Source organism: Amblyomma mixtum, chromosome 2, assembly GCF_055824585.1.
Source record: "Amblyomma mixtum isolate Tamu chromosome 2, ASM5582458v1, whole genome shotgun sequence".
In the NCBI taxonomy this organism is placed as follows: domain Eukaryota; kingdom Metazoa; phylum Arthropoda; class Arachnida; order Ixodida; family Ixodidae; genus Amblyomma; species Amblyomma mixtum.
In genome coordinates, this window is record NC_143013.1 from 184,488,505 (window position 1) to 184,512,020 (window position 23,516).

A 23,516-nucleotide genomic window follows, 5' to 3' on the forward strand; every position below is an offset into this window, starting at 1 on the left:
TTTATCATGGCCAGCAGGTACTTTTCTCTTTAACTCGAAGGACCAGTAAAGTGCTATTAAAAGCAGCCCTTAAGAGTGTCAGTGGTTTTACTTGCTTTCTGTTAATGTTTCCTGTCATATGAGAAAAAAAACTACCTATCGACCGATTTTTCATACAACATTCAGATGAATTATTTCAGATCTGAGCAAAATAGTGCGTCAATGAATGCCGTATGACGCTTTTCATAGGTCTGAAAAAAAAAACACTGGGTATAAACAATCGCACCCGGTAAATTCTTTCAAGCCCATGGAATATGCCATTCATTGAATGCTCTATTTTATTCATGGGGGCATTTCTGAGCACTCGCTTTTTTGCATCACCTCTTTTGAAATGCAGCTTATATATATGGAACCTGATGCGTTTTCCAGATGACGCCAGCGTTTAACGTACGTGATTCTTGCGTGGCCAGTTTTCAGACATTTTTAATTCAGCTGGGAGCGGCCCCGGAACTCACCTGCGATGCAAAATTGCACACAAGAGTGGAGCGGAGTCTTCCTATCACTACGCACCCTCGCACAGCTGTGATAGCGCTTACGGAAATACCAGTGCAGGTCTCAGTACATCGGTAGCCTTATGATAGCCACTGCCTCAAAGTCTTATCATTTATAGACACCGGTTATACATCTCTTCTCGCCACAGGCATTTCAATCCTGCATAAACCAGCAGTCAGGCATATGGCCGCTAATTCGAAAGGCACACGTCGAAATGCTCTGTTTCTAGCCCAAAGTCTCCAACCCACCATGGAACAGAAAATAATAGCCACACGAAAGACTAAGCGCTTCCAACTCCTTTTCCATGTTGCCGGTTGTCGTTCTAAAATAAGAGCTGCTAGCGCTGGCCGTTGCAAAATCCATGGGGGAATCTAAGTTCACTAAAATCTCGATGAAAACCGGAGTGCGAGCTTTCTTTCGCCGGTTTCTGACCGTCTAAACGTTACAGCTCTCTAGAGCCGCAGAAAAAAGCATCGCCATATGGAACAAAGAACGTTCTTTTTACGGGGAAAGGAGTGGAAGTGTTTTGGCAGATAATGATTACGCCATTCCTACAGATTTCTCTTCTGAAGTATGAAAGGAACGTGAACTTTTCAGGTGAAAACAACAACACAGAATGGGAACAGGAATTTAACTTCTTGTCAGGCTGCATTCAACATGGCTTTTTGAAATAACATTTACATTGTTATTCAACATTGGCTTTTACTCATAGAACTGCCTTTATTTTAGACAGTGGAACATTAGAAGATTCTATTGGGTTCTCCACTACATTCCAGAAAGCGCCGCGTGAATTGCTCCTTTTTTATTCGGTGGTCTAAATACAATCGCCAGCAAGCCCAACGTAGCTCCGATTTCTGACCTAGTTGCCCTCAGCCTAACAGCCAATGAGAAATCATTTTATTTTCTGGCAACAACACAGGCAAGGCGTACGTTCCGCCTGCCTTCGCTTAGATAGAGTAGTTTCGTTAAGAGGTAACAGCGTTCGTGATGTTGGTGTTAATTTTCTCTGTGAAGCCCTGTGCGGACTGCTTTCGACAGTTTTATTTCTGAAATTGAACCTCCATTACAGGTTCTTACCTCCATGTGATTTTCCCAGTAATTCTTATGAGGGTCAACCATGGTCTAGTTCCTTAACTCATCTATACCCTCAGCCATTACTTTCTCTCGCCTATCCAACGTTGCTATGACTATAAGTTACAAAACTACTTGCCTTTCTCTGCAGCATACAGCGTCCTAAAATGGCATTTCTATCACAAGTAACTTAACGCTGGCGCACATTATTACTAAGAGATCAAATGGCTGCCTGATAGAAGATTAAAAGTTTCTTAACGTGTGTGCCTAATTGAAAATTTTCTATATCATAAAGTAGTCTCATCTCAGCATTGTTATGAGTCTTATACAAGGTTGGCTGGTTGGTTTATGGGTTTAACGTCCCAAAGCGACTAAGGCTATGAGAGACGCCGTAGTGGAGGGCTCCGGAAATTTCGACCACCTGGGGTTCTTTAACGTGCACTGACATCGCACAGTACACGGGCCTCGAATTTCTCCTCCAAAAAAATTCAGCCGCCGCGGCCGGGATCGAACCCGCGTCCTTCGGGCCAGCAGCCGAGCACCATAGCTACTGAGCCACCGCGGCGGCTCTTATACAAGGGATTGTAAGCAAACCATGATCGGATTACTAAAAGCCGATCAGCTTGTTTTTATATTGCAAATACGGATCTCGCAAATACAACCACTCTTGAGTGAAATTTAAATTTAACATACTAACCTGGAAACTCGAACACTGTCAGGCTTTCTTTTCTGTCATTGCAGTTAATGTTATAGCTGTACATTTTTTCAAAGCTTAAAAGTAATCTCTCGCTTTGATTATCCCTATAAAATATCACCCTCCCCGATGCAAACTAGTTTATTTTCTGACTTTCTTTCTGTCACAGGCTCTAAAAAGTTTGCAACCACCTCCCGATCCTCATTCAATGCATCATAATCAAATCATCTTTCACAAAATCTAAATACAAGTTAGCCCCTCGCAAAGGATCTGATTCATAACAACTTTACCTGTAGTCTTTAGCGGTTCTCAAATTAGGCACAGCTCCTAATTTCCGCTTCACTTCTTGCCTGGTGTACCGGTTCACTCCATTGATAACCTTTAGAGAACCGAGGTACATAAAAAAAAGTGTGAATGAAATCAGCCGTGAACCGTATTCATTGAGTTACAAACTTTTCCGGCCACACAAATTACTCTTTTAGTAGCACGGCTGGATAGAACAAGGTTTGCGATATTTTTTTCTTTCCGACAAAAGTAATTGATTTGAAAAATTTAACACAAGTTCGCGCAGAGAAATGTCGAGCGGAGCAGAACACGTAAACCTGAAGCGTTTTGACTGGAGGCGCACCATTTGATGTCAGGCATTGTTCCCGACTTCTGGATACCAACCGCCGTGCTGTAGTTACTCGCACCACGAAGGCAACCTTTATGATCGTGCAAAATCGTGTTGTGAAGAATAAAGGTTCTAAACACAGGGAAGACGACGCCCGCACACAGAAAGGCGATCGAAGACCGCCTTATACTTCCTATTGTATAACTCTTGGTTATTTGACTTTTGTTTTGATTTAAAACGGTAAATATTCAATGAACAAAAATGGGCGGTATTTAGGAGTTTTCTTTGCTCTATAGCAAACTATTCATGTGGCAGTTGCATCAGGAATGTATATTCAATACACGTTTGCACATGTGTCTCAAAAGAGCCAACCATACACGCCCTATTGAAAGCCTGCAGCGCATCCCATTTATATTTAAAATTCAGATGAAGAAAAAGAGTGATCTTATATACTGGAGAAGCATTTGCATTACTCACGTTATTCCTATCGGTGTCCCCCGTGCGTTCGCCGCTCAAGTATCCTATAGGCAGCCATCCGTTTACTGTCGTTGCACTTCAGCCGTCTTCCATTATCGGGCAGCCAAAAAGAAAAGCAAACCCTGCGATAGCTGCCCCAGTAGTTGCGACCGACAACTTCCCGTCGCTATCGAGTGGCAAGCATTTTGGAGTGACTCCAGCTATGAAGAGTTTTCCGTCGAGGGCCACGCGTAGCCTTGGCAGTATCCGCTCTACCAGAAATGGCGCGCAGAACGCAAATCCAAAACACATACAAGTGCGGTGTTTCATGCCAGCTGTGAACCCCCCCGTGCACAGTTATTAAGTTCGCCGCTGTTGTTATTGTTCTACACGGAGCTTCACATCGCTTCCATTTTTACCTCCACCCGTCATCTCTACTCTTTCTTCTCTTTCTGTTTTCTTCCATTGCAGAACAATAGGCCACTGGGCGGTCTCTAAACTTTTCTTCGTCATTATGACCTATCAACAACAGGAAAGTGAGCAGTTAAATGCTGGCATATATTGATGCATCTACTCCTCGAATAAGCACTCTCCGACGAAATGTTTTAATTACAGGGTCTAAAGGGAAGCTATTTACTCACCCGGCAGTCTACTATACAGCGATCCGCCAGATAAAGAGGTGGTTCCTGCATATAGAATTCTAATACTTGAGACCTTCGAAGGACTGGATAGAGATCCGCGCTGAATATAGCTATTTTTTATCGATAAGTGGTTGATCCAAGTTGGTTGGCCGGTAGCGAGTCGTGGGCTGCATTGTAAACCGCCCCTTGTGAGAATTAATAGCATCGTGGGTGAGATTTTGTTTTTTGTGCTTGATTTTTTCTGTAACCGCCGCTCCTTACGGTGGCAATTCGCGCGTGCCACCTGTGTATCAGCAGCTTCATAAGACCTATTTTCTTCACGCATCTTTTCCTGTAAGGAGAAATGCACCTTCCTAGTACTGAAGCTTTTTCCACACTAGTCTATATCGTCGAGAACAGACTGCCTCGCACTATATCTTCCTCAGCTTGCCAGCGCATGAATCAATTGTCCGCCACTATGAGATTACAAGGAAAGTGAGAATGAAAACCAACCAAAACTTACCTCTGCAAGTGGCAGAAAGCTGTCTCTTCCAATCCAGAGGTGACTGGAAATGGGGCCAGTAGAGCACAGGAGACCATAATAAACACAGGAAAGCAGTAGGAACTGATAAGTCCTCAAAAGAATGGAATGTATCAGTGACTGCCAAAGAAAACACGCTGCTGACAAAGGACCGGCAGGAAAGAAGACAAACGTGTTGATGAGGCTCCAAAGAGCGATATTTGAGCACAATACAATGGCCATTCTTCGGCGGTTGTGGTGAGCAAAAAAAAAAGGAACCCTCGTAGTGCACTGTGCCATCATTGTCCTCAATGTAAGCGCTGCCAAATCGTCCTTGAAGCCTATTGGTTCAAAAGAATTTCTTAGGGTCCGAATCTAACGACACAAAGCGGCCGTTTTTACCAAATCATATCAAGTAAAAATGTTCAGTTGTTACAACCATCCTGTATCCATGAGGAAATTAAACTAAAATACCCAGTTCCTACATCAATCCTGTTTTCGTAAGGAACGCCTCACTATCGAGTAAGATTAGCATTGCTCACAATGAAGGACCGCCCGCATTGAGTGGCAGCGATGTAATCCATGCGCATGCGTGATTCAGTACATTTCGTGAAAACGTCTTACTGAGCTCAGTTCACTGCTAGTTGGACGATTATATTGGCTGCTCCATCTTCGTCAGCCCATCGTGTGTGGTGCCGTTTTTCAAATGTCATAGACTGCTAGCAGGGCGAGTAACCGTTAGAATCTATTCGTTCTTTCATTTGTAGGCGGTGATCAGCTCTTAGTGACTTAACCAAGCATTTCACAATTAATTTTCATGACTTCGTCTCGGCATGGTAGGGGATGTGCAAAACTGTGAAGCAATAAGGTATCCTCAAGACCTTCACGATCGTCTATCTAGAGGCGAACAGCAAAATTGACGAATATTTTGCTCCTCTACTCCTTGGAGCGTATTTCTGCTCCGAGCCCTGCTTCCGAGAAAAAAAATTTGGCGCACTGAGCACTGTCACCGAGTGCAATGCAGTTTTCTTTGTGCTGCACTGCGCATCTCATTGGTCGCTCTACACTTGACAAATTCAGGGTGTACTTTTTGCACATCTTGGGAACAGTTGCTTTGTTTTGTGGGTTTCTGTTCTCTCTCGAAGAACAATTACCTTTAAAATGTAATACAATACATTCAAATAAAGCCTATTCTACTCATTCTTTAATAACGCGAGCTTTGTTAAAGTGTTTTATGTCTCTTTGTGAAAAGTGGGCGAAATTTATTTTTTTAGTTTAACTTTGAACAAAACTTGCATGATAAGCTTGTATTTAAAGCGACAATAGTTTCAAGAGACTTTTATAATGTACAAAATGACCGCGTATCTAATATAAAAATTCAAATGGTAGTTCCTACAATATCTCCGCAATAAAACTCTCACATAGGCAGGCCCCTTTGTTTTTCACTCCCTTTGGCGATATACACGGGCATACCCTTCACAATGGAGACGGTATTAAATATTGCCCAAATGATGTCAAACCGAACAAAGAAGCCAGTAACATTGGTAATGAAACTACCGTTTTCAGAACCACCGCTAAGTCGATCAAGTCAAACGCACGGAAGAATCTAACCACGGTGCTGCCACCGATATTGTCTGCCCGTTCCTGTGATATCTCGCCCACTGAAAAAAAAATCGGATTGTAAGCGAGCATCTTGAGAGTCACTGCTTCTTAAATTGTCGCAAATATTAACCGTGAACGGCGGTGAATTTCGAGATTTGCCGTGTTTTGGGGCGTGCTGCATGCTGGCGTTGGGGGGCTATTTTCAACATGTGTTCTTCACGGTTTTCACAAGCAGTGCAGAAGCCTTCGGCATGCGGAAAAATGACAAGTTGAAGAACAACATTAAACTGTAATTTTCTAGCTTCAGAGCATGTGGCAAGGAATGTTTGAGGACTAATTAAAAGCGTTTTGAATTGACGTCCCCAATCATCGTTAGTGGTCTAAAAGTGTTCAAATAGGTGGCCGTAGGCAAATATTGAACAGGACACTGAGAAATTCATTCCAACTTATTCCTTGTAAAATTTGGCTGGGGCATTTCGTGCTCAATTTACGTTCATCGAGTCGCAGGAGGCGTAAATTGGTTCCAAAGTTAAGGTTTTTTTAAGATACAGAAAATTATCAAAACATTCTTTTTTTTTGCACCCGTCCTCTTCCAAGCAGCTCTTCAACATTGTACCCAGCGCTTTACCAACGACTTCTGGTACACTACAATAAACTGCCTTGGGTTCCCATGAGTATCTATTTGCCATCATTTTCTGTCAAAATCTATCAAATTTGCGCTACCATTCATCTCTGATGAATGTGCTGTACACAAATCAATCAAGACCCCAATTGGCGAGGCAATACTAATACCTAGCTTTCAAGGAGCCAAAAATGGGAGCATGAGGTACTGAATGATGCTGAACTCGGACATGCTCTCATTATGTGAGTGACTAGAAAGACATATGTTTTGAATTATTGTTACTTATGTGCAGCTGGGCAAATATACAGAATTCGGCAGCACAGTTATCTTCGCTTCGATATTTAATTCTGACTTGAAGACTAAGCCGTTGTGTTGTTTGTGTTTTTTCTACTCGTGCCATAGCGCATATAATTGCGCTGCAGTATGTATAAATAAATCAATAAATAGATCCGTATTAAAACCCTTATTGTACTCTCCTCGTTTAGAGGGCTGTGGTAAGACCAGTCATTGAATCTGTGAACATTGTAATATCCTCACCTAGCAACTAGTCAGACAAAAACTCAACACGTCAAAAAGTGGATTTACATTTCCTTCCCAATTATTATCGCCGCGCACATTCATACACTGTACTATGTAGATTCGCAAACCTTAAATGGGTGATGAGAAGGTCTATCAAGAAGTCGTGCTTTCACGTTGCAGCTACTGGCCACGACGTTATAATGCCTACCTAAAGCAGGTAGGGCTCTAAGCGCGCATTTGAGCTAAAAATTGTAATTTGAAGTTATGAACCCTAAGCTATTCCCCCTTGCAGCAACGGCCATATTGAAGCAACCTTAGTGGCGTTATAAACTGATAGCGCCCTCGTCTGCTGCAAAACAGCCCCGCATATGGTCGGTGCGGAGCCGATCGCGCGCCTATCAGAGCGTGGCCATCGTACATTGCGATGAAGTCGCCGAGAGTCGCCGATGAAGTCGCCGAGTTCCGATCCTACTCCACCCCCCCCGCCCCCGCCCCCCTTTGCCCAACCGCAACCCAAGCCTCAACAACGAACAACTCACTCCCTTATGCTCACTGCGCACAGTTCAGCCGTAAGTCGTGAACAAGCACGTGGCTCTCAGTCTATGTCATTAAGAAACCGCGAGCGCGCCAGTGTTGCTTGACTAAAACATGGTTCAGGAGATATTTTAAAAATTCAATTACAAATTACTTGCTGCAATAAACTACCTCATTTCGTCCGGTTATTCTGAGATATATAGTAAACAGCATGTAATAAACAGCTTGAGTCTGAAAAGTAGTGTGATTACCGATTAGGGCTCTTTGAAGCCAACCTTGCAAACATTTCAAACCAACATTTAAAACCTCTGTTTCTTGTAAAACACTGGAGCATATAATATATTGTGGTCTTATGAAGCACCTTAATGGTAATGATTTCTTCACTACCGCTCAACATGGTTTCAGTTCGGGCCTATCGTGTACAACTCAGCTCACTGAGTTCATCCATGATGTCGCGGAAGGTATAGATAGGGGTGTTCAAATAGACGCAGTTTTTCTTGATTTCCGCAAGGCTTTTGACGTAGTTTCGCATTCTCTGCTCTTAACAAATATATCATATTTTGGTATACCTTCTAGACTTCTTGGATGGATTCAAGATTATTTGTATGCACGGCAACAGCGGGTACTTATAAACGGTGTCACTTCGCAGTCTGTTCAGGTTTCATCGGGTGTGCCGCAAGGCTCGGTACTTGGGCCTTTGTTATTTCATGTTTTTGTAAATGATTTGCCGAGTGAACTGTGCTCCCGTGTTAGGCTGTACGCCGATGACTGTGTTGTTTACCGTTCTGTCACGTGCGCAAATGATACCATTCTGTTGCAGTCTGACCTTGACAAGGTATGTGCGTGGTGTGAGAAATGGAAGTTGACTCTCAACACCAGTAAATGTTACCTCATGCAGTTCACAAACAAAAAAGAAGATATGGGGCAACTATAATCTAAATCAATCTGTTGTACAGACAAGGAAAGAGTAAAGTATCTCGGTATCACATTTACAGCGAAGTTGGATCGGACCGCACACGTCGATGCGATAACTGCCAAAGCATCCCGCGTTCTCAACCTTTTTAAAAGAAACTTTAAACATACAACTCCACGCCTAAAAGAAACATTGTACTTTGCGAATGCCAGGCCAATTCTCGAATATGAATGCGTATGTTGGGACCTTTTCACAAATATTTTAAAAGACAAGCTAGAACGAGTTCAGAAGCGGGCAGCAAGGTTCGTAACTGGGAATTACAACTTTAAGGTTAGAAGTTCTGAACTTCGCGAAGCTCTTGGTTGGAAGGTACTATCCCACCGAAGAAAAGTTTTTAGAGTAAAGTTTTTGTACGACATTTACAATAATAAAACAGGAATTATTAAAAGCCTCTATTTAAGGCAACCTCACTACGTTTCGAATAGAAGGGAGAATACCATGAAAATTAGAGGGTATAACTGCCCGATTAATACATTTAAACATTCATTTTTTCCCAATACAATAAGTGACTGGAACCTGCTGCCTAATGAAGTGTTTGAGAGCAAGAATTTCCAGGCCGCAATTGACCATGCAACATTCAGATTATGCTGTTATCAGTGTTGGTTCTGCGTCTCGGGTGCAATCAGAATGCTTTTATCTTTTTGGAAGTTCTTAACATTCTTCTGTAACTTTTCTTTCTGTTTTGTTATCTTGTGCTGTATTGAATTTTACTGTTAAAGTACCTCCCCCCCTCCTACAATAATGTCTCTCAAGGCGCTGTAGGTGCCTTGAATAAATAAATGAATAAAAGAACTTGGAGCAAGAAAAGATAATAGTCCGTGAAAATAGGTGGTGTGGCTGTCCCCTGAAGTCGCATGGTCGATGATCCTGTGCCCTGAGGTAGACACTCTACATAATCCTGCTGCATGCGGATACATGATGATATGGTATTTAAAGCTACATGTGGCAGATATATATTTATATACCTAGGAAGTCAGAAAGTAAATATAGTGGCTATTCAGAGCGAACTTTTTGTGGGTGTCACGCAAGATCCGCTAAAGGAAGGTAGTAGCATCCTTTTATGTGCAAGAAAGATTTAGCATGCAAAATTTTCACCCGATAAATATTGACAGCACGGCGCACATTCGCACGCTTGCAGAAGTATCTATAAAAAGTAATCACCGGTGTTTGCAATAACCGCTAGCTGTTCTCCTTAACACAATGTGGATTCCCAATAGGACAAAATCCATTACTCTGCTCGAGAACTTGAGAACATTTCTATTTTATGCACGTAAAAATTTTTTAAGATTGTATTGGCTTCTATTTGCGTTCGAAAAGCACTTAGTCATGGTCCTAGCCACAAAGACCTAATGTTGCATATGCTTGAAATTTTATGATTCCAATGTCCTAGAAATTCTTGCTGAAAATTGATTTAAAAGTTGTCATGAAAGCAGCCGAAATTCTACCATATTTTTGCAATATCACTGTAAGAATATATGAAGTGCTGCAAGGTTCTTCACTAGAATTACTCCTAATTGATGTTCCTCGTTTAAACCCTGTCACGAGTTTCGGCTATTTATGTTCCTTCGCATTCTAAGACACCCCGACCTAGCTCAAACATATACGGGGCTGCCTGTTGAACTATCATAAGCGGTTCCTCTTCGGTTTGCCTATTACATTTTCTACACCAGCTTGGGAGTCTGCTTCTCTTCATTGAATTAACCCAGCTCTTACTCTGCCCGTGTTTGAACCAGCATTACAAGCTATTTTTGTCTCCCTCCTGGTTCCTTTTATACATACTCCTTAGATTTCAAGATTTTTTCCGCCTCGCTGAGCCAACCACATTCTCTGTCCTAGTATGTAAATATCTTAGCTGCCCAACTGTTATTGTCCAATTTTCTTACACCTTCAATAACTTTGCACTTCCCGCGCTTCCTACGGAGCCCAGCGCCCAAAGCCCCTTTCCAAATGCCTCTTAGTACTAAAACCATTGCCAGGTACTCGGGATAGCTTCCAGCCATTGCCGCAGAGCCTAGCGGCCTGTTATGGTTTGTTCTGAAGAGACTCAGTCCCTCTCTTTCTTACGTCACTGATGATGTCAGTGAGCTATTTTTGACCATCCAAGTTAGACACCACGTGGCGAAAGCCAAGAGAGCTCAAATCACTTGTCACGAATTCCTGGCAGAACTGTTGAACCCCCATAATGCCCTGTACTTCATTATAGCTGCATCTCTTCGGCAGTTAGCCCTTGTAGCCTTTGGGAATTTTTTTCATGAGTATCTGTTCTTCATGCACCCATAACTTGGGACATTTGTATTCTCCCAACCTGAAAGTCCCATGGCCTTGTATTGCAAACGCCTAATGTGAGGTAGCGTTCAATATCAGCAAACTTGATTTAATTTCACTAAGCGTAAAGCATAGAGCAGCTGCTTCGCCTTCGCAAATATTAACAAGAGTGTTTAAATTATCTTGCCTATCTGCGAATTTTACAGTATCGTCAGCATACATTAAACCGGGAAGCCACTACTCTACTCTAATAACCTAGATTACTTTTTATAACCATATTTTCATATTTATTGTATGAATCGTGAACAGCAGTGTTGATTATGAAGAACAATGCCTTAATCCTTTGTGCACCTCATACCTTCCTGTGCACTTTCAACTTTATTATCTCCGTATATTTCATTTAAAAACTATATTACATTTAGACCAATATCTTCATCTACGAGCATGTTCCACCGGACGTCAATATTTACATGGTCAACTATGCCACTCATGACCTACAGGATAAATATCTCTTCTTCGCCCAGCTATTTCTATACATTGGACTAGAACGAATTAACTATCATCTAAGCGCATACCGCTTCTTAACCCGCTCGGAAGTTCTCCCGGTACCTCATTATTTTCTACCCACGTATGCATCTCTAACTTGACAGCCTTCAATGCCAGCCTGTATGTAAACGACTTTATCGCAGTCAATTCGTCGGCGTTTATGTTGGTCTTGTCCCGTTGTCCTTAATAGTTGAATTTCATTCCACTCTATCGCCAGCAATAGGAATTTGCTCATTATAAATGACACTCTCCAGTGCCTCTAACAGTGTTTCTGCGCTTTTAGGACTAAGTTCATCAATTAGCTTCATTGCAGTGTCCTCTATCCCTGCCGCCGTGCTTTTATAAATATTTGCCTCCGCATTTTGCAAGTTCAGATTGCGCAATTCTAAACAACTTTCCTTTATGCTGTCAGGAGCTGCGTCTCCACTCAAGCAGATTACATTATCGCCACGCCAGTGAAGTTCGCGGTGCTGTACTTTGTTTGCCACATCCGGTTCGCGTCAGTGGAACCCTCATTACGTTCTTTGTCATGTGCCCTCCGCACAAGTGCAGAGAAGGGGGTCAGTCACACTCACTACCAAGTGGGATAAAGGGCGCTGGATAGCGGAGGATTACGGGAAAGGTCAAACTTCCTCCCCCATGGACGGATTCATAAGGTCGCATCCTGTCGTGCATGCGCTTGCGGCGAGTCGGAGCCGCGTCACAGTGCGTGGCTTTTGTCCCATGTTTGCAGTGGCGTGCGTTGAGAACTTGAAGCGCCGTCAACAGGATATTTCCACGCTACCTGCACGCACGAAGAGGGACGATGCTGAACAGATGCGTTGAAGTGACTTTCCTTGAACTTGGGTCAATTGGACGTTGGGAAAGTGAGAGTGTTCGCGATGCTCGCAGCATCAAAGCATAACTCTCCAAAATTGTGATGGTACAAAGTGTACATATGTGTACAGTGTTTGTCGCGATGAGTAACCTTCTTTCCCTAATCATTGATTGGTTGGGTTGTCCTTTCCAAATTGCCGATTGATGACGTTTTCCTTTCATGAATAATTTATTGGGTAGAGGTTTGTGCAGTTACCTGATTGGTTATTCTCCCCATCGAGGGCGGGGACATAGGTTTTAAAACCAGCTGTTTCGGCAGGACCGAGGCCTCGTTTCGTCATGTCGAGTCAGTCAAGTGTAAATATGTTTTCTACTTGCTTGTATCTTCCTTTGTGCTTTTAATTGTTATAAAAAGTTAACCTCTCCAGAAGTGTCCTCTTGCAATGTGATTGAGCAATTCGAATCTGCAAGACGTCAAGCATCCTTCGGCAATCATTATCATCAACCCAATTTCCCTCTACAAGATCCACAGAGGGAACATCAACTACGCCTGAATGACTCAGTTGTATTTTTTGTCCTGTAATTCACTGCGTTATCTCCCTATAAACAGTTTCTATCAGCAACTTGAAACATTTGCTGTTTTCTTTTACTTTTTGTATCCAGACTCCTTATATGGGTCCAGAATTTCGTAAGCCCATTTAATTCCATCGCGAAACTCAGCCGTCGAGTTCTAAGTGAACGCTTTATCTTAGCCTGCACTTCCAACTTCTTTTGTGGATATTAATCCGACTTTAAGTCTATTTCATTCTGTGAAAGCTGCGGCTTCTTTGCGTCTCTATGTTCTTATGAAGTTATCCGTCGTTTTTGTAGCTTAGCGTTTTTGTATGTCTCCTTTTCTGTCGTCCTTGTCCTTTTGAGCGCTTTCACTGTCAAGATGGAAAACCAACTCGCCCACTCAATTTCATTATTCAGTTTTTGTAGCGATAGCTACACTACGCCAGCCGCTTCGCGAGGTCAGCTGGGCTGCGCGCTGGGCCATAGCATCACCGCTCCGCCAGCTGTGCGCATGCACGCAGTGACGTCATATCCCGCAGCTAGTGTGCGCGCCGCGCGTCTCGCCGCAGCGCCGTCGGCGGAGCAGACGCCGCCCGCCTCGTCAGTTGTGCGCTTGCGCGGAGTGACGTCAGAGCACGCAGCTGGTGTGCGAGACGCCTGCCTACGTTACGTTACCACTTGGGGGAGAGAGAGTGAATCCACGTCCAGGGACGAAGATGAAGGATCGCCCTGTGAAACGGAGCGGCGACAGACTGATTGATATTCGACTGAACGAGTTCCGCTCGACCAGCTACACCTATCGCGTCACTCCAGGTTTAACCAGAGCTCAACCATAGCCAATTTTTTAAAGCGTTACTCTATTTCCCTATTCCACCAGCTTTCGTGCTTTTTTTTCGGAGTGGTTTGCCACTTTTACCAGCTATGTTTTCACACGGATGAGTCGTTCCAACTAATTATAGACCCACTTTTCATGGGGCACTCCTCTACTTGTTCCAGAACGCCTGCTGATATTAGCCCTAGTTGCTCGCCATTTAATCTAAGTTGAATTTTGTTTCTTGCATATTTCTTTTGAGCAAATGTCCCATCAGCAGGCCCGTATGTTTGAGATTTGTTCCCAAACTGTGCTTCCCTGTTTGTCTACATTCTTTTGATTGAGCTTCCTGTACATTCCCTGTGACACTAGGCAGTACTTAATGGTCGAATGCCTGTTCCACAATTGCCATGTGATGCGTCCTTAGCAGTTAGGTTCTCTATATACTTTGTTCTTCGCAGTGTTCCAGCATTATCTCCCCGTTACTATCTGCGTACGGATCCAGATGCTCTGCGTGGTCGTTCATATCCCGCAGTAGAAAAATTCGAGATCACTGCGGTAACCCGCATTTGGGTAACGCGAAAGCAACGACACCTCCTCATTTCAAGATGCTTTTTGTTTCTATTTGGTTCCTTAATTACCAATTTCATTCATATTTTCCCCCTTTCAATTCTCTTTAATTCAAATTAATTCGCAATTATTCGCTTAATTGCCTTTAATTCACCTTAATGTACAATTCATTACATTTTAATCTCATTATTCACCCTAATTCATCTTTCAATCATCTTTATTCACAATTACTCTACCTTAACTCACCTTAATTCACTCTTTACAATTGTGGGTCCTTAACATTTAGGTTCTCTGTTTGCAACAACTGCTTTGCTCTTCGAAGAGTTCTAGCATTACCTCCCCGTTACTCTGTGCATATCGATTAAGATCCTCGATATGGTCGTTCATATCCAGCAATAGAATAATCTCGCCACCGTCTCCCAACTGCTTGATATCATCATTGAGAGATTTTATTGAATGCTCGTTTTCTTCTCTACAGCAGTAGCTAGTCCATAAATAGAATACGCCTACATATGATCATTTGTCTGCAATTATTCCTTGTACCCAGACATTTTCTGTGCAAGTTGCTTTTATTCTCTGCCCATCTTTTTCTTGATGCATCAGTATACCGACCGCACCCCGCTTCCGTTTCTTCTCCCTTGCTGCTCGGTTGCGCAGGACCCAGACACAAACATGGATAAATGGCTTGTTTTCTAGATCCTTGAGGTACACCTATTTCCTCTGCTATTAAATACTCTAATGCTTTAGAGCGTGAGCCGTTATTCGCAGCCCTCCTCGAGTAGTCGCTGGATAATCCCCATCGATCGGAGCAGCCGGAAGATGAAGATCTTATAAGGAATGGAGGGGCCGCCACGGGTGAAAGAAGGCAGGAAGTAGGCGTAGAAAATAGAGGAAATGGTGTTACTGGCAGAGGCATTGAAATAGCAGATAAAACCTGCCAGGGAAAGAAGAAAAGAGCAACAGGAAACCAAGATAGATAGGCGGTCGAGTGAAACAGAAGAAAAGAACGGGGAGGAAATGAAGGAACGCTGTTGCGGAAAGAGAAATAGAAAGATCGAAATGTCAAGCTACTCGGCTGTGGAAACTTCCACGCGCGCGATGCCACCCGACCGCTGTGCAGGCCGTGCACTCAAGGCCGCGACCGCTCTTACTGAGCGGCTGCAGCTCCGAAACGAAGTGTTCGGCGTTAGGGAGCTCAGCCAATTTTGCTTCTGTTGTTGGCCCTGGAAACACAAAACTTACGGTGGGCACATAAGACTTTTGATGTCATTTGAAGCATTGTTTCTTTTGTTCCCTTTGCTTTTTCTTTCTAATGACACATCTACTCATTAGCGTGCAGTCCTAAGACAATGGCCACACTAGGTTCACTTTGTTTTCGCCAAGAAGTAACGTGGTTTTGTGGCTATGGGTTGCGTGCTCGCACCGCTGTTTGAAAGCCCTGGACTCAATTCATCGCGCCTTCGGAAGAAATTTCATTTTCCTGCGATAGCACGTGGCGTCATCTGGCATACGATGCTTTCGCATTTGCAGCAAACCAAAAGCAAAGCACACTCCGACGGCGCAGAGCTGCCATTTTATTAGGATTTTATTAGTAATTTCAAGATAAATGAAAGGAAAAGCGTCCCAGAAAAAGGAGAGATTTGCCCAGCTGAAAGCCGATGCAACATAAATTAAAGAGGCATTCATCATGCTTTGCTGTCGATGCTCCCCGCCGTCAAGCCCCAGTTGTACTGCTGGCCGAGCGAGAAGCCGATGGGCGGAGTAGCCAGACGGAGGAAGGGCGGGCGGCGAAGAGCGTGCGGAAGATAGACTGCCGCCAGTGAAAGTGCGTAGAGGGCGAACCTTCGTGCAAGGAGTGCTGCGCTTACCTAGAGCAGGAAGCGCCAGCGCAAAGGAGCCACCGCAGCGGTCGGCTCAGGCCAATTTTCGAACCGGCTGTTGCCTAGTTCAGTTATTTCGCTCTTCTCCTACTGGCTGGCATGTTTATGCACCTCATCCTGGGGCTGAATTCAATTTATGTATTTGCTTTTTGTTTTTTTGTGGCACCGCGTTTATTGTCCTTCCCGGGAAAATGCTCGCCCACTTCCCTTTCCCCGCTACACTACGTTTCCGGCCAACCTCGTTGTGTTGCAGTTATCAGTGATAAGCATCAGTTTACCTTTCCTTCTCTCCGGCTTTCCTCCTCCTCCTTGCTGACATCTCTAGGACTTTGGTTTTCTGCTGCGCCCCTCCAGACTCTGGCACTGACCTCCTTTTTCATATTATCAGGGTTCTTCTTCTGGCTATCGCTCCCTGCCGTGTGAGTCACTTCTGCGTAGATAAGTTCGTAACCCCGGCTTACTGACCTATTTACCCAATGTTGCACATGCCAGTGCAGGTCCCATATGCACGTGTACAGCACTGGTGTATCCGACGTTTTCCTTTACAATGGCTAAGGCGGTCACTTCAACGAGATAGCATTAAAGGGCCACTGCCCAGGGTCCGGACATTTTTGAAAAACAAGCCTACTGCATAGATGAGGCATCGAAGATAACCTCTGCAAAATACTAGAGCCATGCGCGCCCCGAAAAGCTGCGAAAATTCAAATCAAAGCCCGCTCGTTCTTTCCTTCAACAAAAAGGGGCCCGGCCCACTACTCTGAACCCCGCTGACGTCAAGGGGGGCTACTTTCGCTAAAGGCACTCCATTGGTGCATCGTTCTGACTGACGGGAGAAGGTTGGGCGTAGCCTTGGCGTCGCGTCGTCTGCACAAGGCTTTCCGCAGCGCCTTCTGTTCTGGCTCATGCCTACAAACCCGCATGAAGGAACAAAAAAAAAAAACTGCGGAGGGAGCGTGCGGCGACAGCCTTGAACCCTAGCCATAAAAAGTAAAAAAATAGTAAAACTGAGTAAAATAGTAAAACTGATCTCGTGATCACCTCACGAGACGCTCTGCGTACGCGCTCCCTTCTCAGATTTTTTTCTTCTATGCAAGCCCTCCAAAACAAGGTTTTAATTACTAGTGCAGCAGAGCCTTTCCCTCGCTCGCCCACTTGACCGCTCCGCACACACACCGCTTATCTTTCGTGCATCTTGCGTACGCCTTGACTCCAATGAATGACATATGCTTTGGAGCGGAGAAAAGACACAAACACACAGAACACAAACACGCATGGAGAAAAGCAAACGGGCGGTTGCCGGGTCCGCGCTTCGCCGTGTGTTTCGAACACAACCGACTTCCGCCCCTCCGCTCGTAAAACGGTGGGGAGGCCTAAAAGAAAATGAAAAGGTGGCTCGTTAACTGGGAATGACAAACAGATGTATGAAAGGATGCGCTCGCTAACAAGTCTAGGTGGTCGAGCCGATCGCGCCTCTCGATCGTTCAGTGTGCGGAGAAAATGCAAAAACCAAGAAAAGAATTCTATTGAAGGCGGGGCCATGACGTCGCCCTGTGACGCACTCCACAGACACCACGCCTCCGGCTTACACCGGAGAAGGAAGGGGGGATTTTGCCTTGCCGAGCCTACTCGACGAGGAGCGGGAGAGAAAAATTTCGAGGAGGGAATGAAAGGAGAGGAGGCTCGCTCAAAGTGAGGTAGAGAGTGTTTGGGATTATGAGGTGGGCAGGGGCCCTTTAAAGGCCCTATTAAGAAGAAACTCTTCCCCGCAGGGGCGTCTGATTCATGCAGACGTTGGTGAGCTGCGACACCACGGGTTATTGAGAATCCGCAGGGACATCCCCGCAGGGCGAAGACGATAAGCAGTGCGCCATCACGAACCCAAGCACCCGCGCTTAGCCGTGCGTGGCATTGGCGTGTCCGGGGGAAAAGGGGATCCTGCTGGTTGAGCCGATGCCGAGAGTTTGGGCCCCTAAGGCCCCTCGGCGGAGGCAAAACACCACTTTGGCCCCAGCTTCCTGTAGACGGTACCTCTGGCTTGACCCGACTTTGGGAAATCGGCAGTCCCTTTCCTATCATCCCCTCTATGCTTCCCTTTCCTATCTCTTTCTCACAACTACCCTGTCTCCTCCGCTTTTCTCGTATTTTTTTTTTTCACTTTTCATAGGCGGCTAGGGTTAACCTTGTGTGGCGAAGTACCCTGGGTTTCGTCGTATTTGGTTATAGCAGTGGTGGACAGCTGGCGTGGGCAGGGATTGCTTTTCAAGTTCCTGTCCCGTCCCCTTGTTGGACTTCATGGTGGGTGGCTGGCACCAAGGCCGAAGAACATACTTTTTTATGGCTTCCTCACTGCTTTCAAATCATCGCTCTCTGAAAAGGGGGGACCGATGTCACATCTCAGTTCTTCAGCAAAAAGAAGACAACTTTTTCGAAGTACGACATCGTGCACAGTAAAGAAACAGAGAAGCCAGCTAGACAAATATCCCCGTTCTTTATTTCAAGAGTTCTTACCGATTACTTGGGCCCTAAGCAGAAAATCACAAAATTGGCTAGTGGTGAGCTTCTGCTCGAACTGCTCGACATAACTCAGATTTCAAAGCTTGCAAACATTGGAAGTTTTCGCAATATTCCTGTTTCTGTCACACCAAAGATCATTAAACACAGTACGTGTGTCATCTCAGACAATGAATTTCTTCACCTAACAGAAGAAGTAATGCTTTAAGGACTACCTCCTCAAAATGTAACTTGCGTCCATATAATTACAATCCGCAAAGACAACAAAGAAATCCCGAAAAAACACCCAGTCTTGATATTTGCCTCCTGCATTCTACCCCAGTCAATCGAGGTAGGCTATGCGAAAATCTCAGTTCGCCGTATATTCCCAACCCTAGACGATGTTTCAAATGCCAGAAGTTCGGCCACGGGTCACAAAGCTGCCGCGGCCGTAACACCTGTGCTAAATGTGCCTCAAATGACCACCAATCAGACGACTGTGATGCCACGCCACGCTGTGCAAACTGCGAAGGCGACCACGCCACTTATTCAAGATCTTGTCTTGGCTGGAAAAGAAAAAAAAATAAATAATTACAACAAAGACAAAAGAGATTATCACATTTAAAGAGGCAAGGAGGCGTTATGCAATGTCACAAGGCACCTTCTCCTTCACACCTTACACAAACTTCGCCGATGTGGTGCACGGACACGGCGCACCACACTGGTCACAGGCACCTGCCCAGCTCACACATAGTGATGCTGAGGCAGGGCCATCCGCTCCACCGGCAGATTCAGCGAGAGCTGCTATGCCACCCCCGAAAAAGGGCGCGCCGGACCAAGTCTGCAGCCCGCAAGGCTTCCCCCTTTCGGGAAAAGCCCGCAACCCCTCTGCCCGCGGGTTGTCCGCGGAACTCCACCGCCTCCACTGAGGCGACGGACACAAGTCAGAGCTCGCCTCCGCCGCTGCAGAGACGGAGCTTTCTTGATCCCAAGAAAGAAAAAAAGCGTAATAATAGCCCCTCAACAAGGAGGGACCTAAGGTCTCAGTACATTGCCTTCCGAAATCATCATGGTGTTCGTTATGCACTGGAACTTCCGTGGAATCCTAAATAACTGTAGTGATGCAACAGATCCCTTAAATTCTATATCTCCTGTAGCACTGTGTCTGCAGGAGACCAACTTGGTACATTCTCATAAAAAGTTTTTAAAAATTGTAAACTCTTTCGCCATGACCATGAACAGGCAAACAGGCTCTCTGGAGGCGTTGCTGTTGTAGTTTAGACCGCTGTTGCAACCCATGAAACAAAGCTCCAGACCAATTACGAAGCCGTTACAGTCACCGTCATTAGCTTTAAAACAATTACCATATGCACAGTGTATCTTCAACCAGACCTCACAGTAACACTCCATGACCTAGAAGCACCTTTCAATCAGTTACCAGAGCCATATCTGGCAGCTGTTTTCGGGTAGTGAACAGACAGACACTGAGGACGTTTTAGAATATTTTATTCTATGCAACAATTTTTTTTCTCTTCAATACGGGCAAACCCACATATTGCACCCCATCCTCAGGAAAGATGAGTTGCAAGACTTGTCTTTTAGCTCTCCATCCATTTTTACCGATTTTAAGTGGGATGTTCTTAATGATCCGTACGGAAGTGATCACTTTCCAGTATTAATTAACTTTTCATTACCACCACCGATCATTCCAACTAAACCACGCCGTTGGAAGATACACTTAGCGGACTGGCCACTATTTCAAGAAAAGGCCTGTCTGCATGCAGAAAATATTTTGTGATAATCTTAGCGTTTACGAACTAAATGAAATTTTTACATGCATCATTGTGGCTGCACGTCTAGCTATTCTGCAGTCGTCAGCAGTAGTGCGCGAAAACCACAAGGTTTGGTATAACCAAGATTGCAGAACCTGGGGAACTTTCCGTAGATACCCCAAACACGACAACCTCATAAATATTAAAAAGGCGAGAGCAAAAGCACGGTACATCCATCGCAATGCTGAAAAATCATCTTGGAGAAACTACTTATCATCTATAAAGAGTTCAGTTACATCGAAATAAATGTGGAAACAAGTCCGCAAACCTAATGGAGGCTTTTCTTCGTTCACAATTCCTTATTTAACAGCTCCGGATACACAAACAAGTATTGAGGAACAGGCAGACATACTAGAAGAACATTACTGTACAATTTCCAGTTCCTCACATTACACACATCTTAAAATATAAAAATGCAGCCGAAAAACAAAGACTACCGATAAGAGGCGGCACAAATGAACATTACAATACTTTAATTACACTAAAGGAAATCCATAGATAACTCTCAGCCGGCAAAAAGGCAGCGCCAGGCCCAGATGAAATCCATTATGAAATGCCTGCTCACCTCTCTGAAGGTGCTGTAGAAGCTCTTCTGAAATTCTTTAAAAAAATATTGCAGTCTGGAAAAACGCCAGAGGCGTGCAAAAAGGCCGTGGTTGCGCCATTCCTCAAACCTGGGAAGCCACCAACTCCGGCTATTAGTTAAAGGCCAATATCACTTAGGAGTTGTCTTGCTAAATGTTTTGAAAGTGTGTTAAATATTAGTTTAATGCTGATCCTTGAATCGCGCCAACTTCTTGATATCCATCAATGTGGATTTAAAGAAGCATGCTGTACAAATGACCATCTCGTCCGTCTTGAATATACTGTCCGTGAAGCATTCATACACACACAACACTGTCTGGCAGTATTTTTTGACTTGGGAAAGGCTTATGATACTACCTGGAGGTTTGGGACTCTTCGCGACCTCGCAGATCTAGGTATCCGTGGCAGGATGCTGAACTGTTTAAAAGGCTTTCTTTCTGACCATTCATTTCGTGTGCGTCTAGGTTGCACGCTTTCAAAAAAATTCATCCAATAAAATGGCGTAGCGCACGGGTGTATTATCATTACCACACTCTTTATTCGAAAAATGAACTCAATACCGCAAATAATCTCAAAGTCTGCCATGCACTCCGTATATGCTGACGACCTGGAAATTTCATGCACATCCTCCAGGTTATCGACATGCGAAAGACAGATACAGCTTACACTGAACCAACTAGCAACTTGGGCAGACGAAAATTGATTTCAGCTCTCTCCGCGAAAAAACAGTTGCCATCCTTTTCTCACTGAAACGAGGCGTGCAGATTCATCCCACTGTGCATTTGAATGAGATTGTTCTACAAGTGAAACAATAGCATAAATTCCTAGGCATAACTTCTGCCAAAAAGCTCATATTCCTACACCACATAAACACCCCCAAAAAGAAAGTTTCCCGATCTCTAAATATACTGAAGGTACTCTCACGGAAACACTGGTGGTCTGATAGGTTACGCCTTATACAGACCTACCGCTCCGTAGTACGGTCCACTTTGGACTATGGATGCATTGTGGATGGGTCTCCGAGGCCATAATACCTCAAAAAACTAGATCCTGTACAAAACCTATGTCTCCGTCTATCAACTATTTCATACAAAACATCCCCCATAAACAGTCTATATGTAGAAACAAATGAACCATCTCTTGAAAACAGAAGAGCAATGCCTACCTGTGCATATGTACTGAAAATAAGATCCCTATCAAAACACCTTTGTTACCCCATAGTTACCAAGTGTACATCTAGAAGACTGTTCAGTAATAAACTACAATCAATCAGACCTTTGTTATTCAGCTTTTAAGATGCATGTCACGAAATGGCAATACTAGATGATCTACCTAAAATTGCCTCGAGACACGATCCATTGCCACCATGGTACTGCCTTCCTGCTGCGCGCGACCTCACGCTAACAAATTTTCGTAAGAAACAAACACCACATGAACATCTACTATTAGAATACTTGGCTTTGAAAGAGAAATATTCAAGCTACATAGAGATTTACACGGACGGCTCGAAAACAGCGATGTACGTTGGAAGTGCCGTAGTACAGGACAAATGGGAAAAATAGTAAGATTGCCAAGTTATGTATCAGTTTTTACTGCCGAATGTTATGCAGTGTGTATGGCTGTGGAGAAAATAGCAGATGAGAACATAGAAAACAGTATAATATACACCGACTCTCTGAGCCTACTCACAGCGCTGCAGTCAAGAAATGCAGTTGAACCCTTACTAGGCAGCATAATACATAATATAGAAAAAGTCACAACACAAGGACATATGATAAGGTTCTGCTGGGTCCCGAGCCACGTCGGCATAGAGGGTAACGAGAGAGCAGACTCAACAGCAGTATGAGCTCAAAATGGCGAAATAAAAATTGGGAACATACCTTTTAAAGACTGCATGAAGATGATACCTAACAAATTAAAGAACAAATGGCAGAAGGAGTGGTCTAACGAACTGAACAAAAAACTACACTTCATAATTCCCATCTTGGGGGAATGAAAGTCATGCAGGCACTAGGAACGTTTCACTGAATTAATCTTATGTCGCCTTCGCATAGGACCCACACACCTGACACACAGCTACTTAGTTGCAAAAGAAGACAAACCTGTTTGTGAAAGATGCGGAGACGAGCTCACACTGAACCATCTCTTATTTGTATGTTGAAACCTAGAAAAACTAAGAAAGAAGTATTTTAGTCAATTTTATAAACAATACATTCTATTTCACCGAGCTCTACTCTTTAGCGATAATGCAATTGTTTACATTTCTCATGTTTTTAACATTTTACGAGAGGGCGGTTGTCTTAATAAACTGTGAATGCCTCACTTTTCTTTGATAAACTTCAGCCACTTTCTCATTCCTGAGAAGAAAGCTGAGGTGGCTATTTCATTGGTTGGGGTCCTCGACATCCTTG

The 23,516-nt window shown here is 44.1% G+C and overlaps 1 protein-coding gene across 1 annotated transcript in view; it reads right to left on the minus strand.

Annotated features, from left to right (window-relative positions):
* LOC149361798 (monocarboxylate transporter 14-like) overlaps positions 1-3,633 on the minus strand; it is a 28,973-nt gene extending 25,340 nt beyond the window's left edge. The window contains exon 1 of the mRNA XM_089569589.1: positions 3,387-3,633. The gene's annotated coding sequence lies outside the window, so the exon portion shown is untranslated. The remainder of the gene's footprint in view (positions 1-3,386) is intronic.
* Between the last annotated feature and the right edge of the window lie 19,883 nt (positions 3,634-23,516).